The following is a 400-nucleotide window of genomic DNA, read 5'->3' on the forward strand; positions in this document are numbered from 1 at the left end:
CTTTTATTTTGGTTGTGCCTATGGTCGAAACAAAGAGGGTGTGATAACTTTTTAATGTAATGTTGGGTTTTAACTTTTTAATGTAACTATGAGTTTTTAACTTTTTAATAGTTTCAATAAAAGGCAGTTGTTATCTTCACAAAGACCAGCCCTATTCAGTATAATTAAGGCGAATAGAACTTTTCAAATGATGCGCTGTATGCTTTGTTTGGAAAGATTGCAATAGATTTATTAGTAGCTAAAAAGAATTTTGATGTGGAGTGAAGAAACAAGTCGTGATAACGCTAATGGGAATAAAGCAGTGTCATAATAGTGCCTTCCGAGAACTGTTTCATCTGTTCATGTGTAATATGTCCGTAAATTGTTTGTGCTCTCTGCTCGGTTTCCCTATTTGCTGGAT

Source organism: Mastigoproctus giganteus, chromosome 8 (assembly GCF_048544385.1).
Source record: "Mastigoproctus giganteus isolate SK-2022 chromosome 8, ASM4854438v1, whole genome shotgun sequence".
Taxonomy (NCBI): domain Eukaryota; kingdom Metazoa; phylum Arthropoda; class Arachnida; order Uropygi; family Thelyphonidae; genus Mastigoproctus; species Mastigoproctus giganteus.